The sequence below is a fragment of the Pelobates fuscus genome, chromosome 4 (genome assembly GCF_036172605.1).
Source record: "Pelobates fuscus isolate aPelFus1 chromosome 4, aPelFus1.pri, whole genome shotgun sequence".
Classification (NCBI taxonomy): Eukaryota; Metazoa; Chordata; class Amphibia; order Anura; family Pelobatidae; genus Pelobates; species Pelobates fuscus.
The window spans coordinates 270,938,788-270,939,673 of record NC_086320.1 but is presented as its reverse complement, the minus strand read 5'-3'; positions in this window follow the sequence as shown (position 1 = coordinate 270,939,673).

The window sequence follows — 886 nt, the reverse complement described above, 5'->3', positions numbered from 1 at the left end:
GTCTCTAAAGACCACTTCACCACTAGTGGGGATTTTCCTTTTGTGAGATCAGTTAAAGGGGCTGCTTATGTAGCAAAATCAGGAATAAATCGCCTGTACCCAATAAGTCCTAAGATAGTCCTGACTTGCTTTTTAGTGAGGGGGCATGGCCAAATTTGTATGTCCTTCACTTTTGCTGTTTGGGGCTTAACGAGCCCTCTTCCAATCGAATAACCCAGATATTTTGCCTCTTCCAAACCTATAGTACACTCAGATGGGTTAGCAGTTAAACCAGGTAGGCGGATAGAATCCAGTACTGACTGTACTTTGGGAAGATGTGACGCCCAGTCAGAACTGTGAATGACTATGTCATCTAAGTATGCGGCCGCATAACGGCTATGAGGCTTTAAAATCCTATCAATCAGTCTTTGAAAAGGGGCAGGGGCCCCATGTAATACAAATGGTAGCACCTTGTATTGGAATAATCCCCCTGATGTCGAAAAAAAGCTGTCTTTTCTTTTGCTCTGTCTGTAAGAGGTACTTGCCAATAACCCTTCGTCAAGTCCAAAGTAGTCAGGTACCGAGCCTTATACAGTCTCTCTATTAGTTCATCAACCCTAGGCATTGGATAAGTATCAAACTTGGACACAATTTCTAATTTACGAAAATCATTACAAAATCTTAACGAGCCGTCAGGTTTTGGCACCAATACTATAGGGCTGTTCCACTCGCTTTGTGATTCCTCAATAATATCAAGATCTACCATTTTCTTAATTTCAGCAGATACAGCCTATTTCTGTGCTTCTGAATTCTGTATGGTTTAAGACTTACCTTCACCCCTGGTTCTGTAACAATATCATGCTTGATAACGTTAGTCCTGCCTGGAACTACAGAAAATACATCCTTG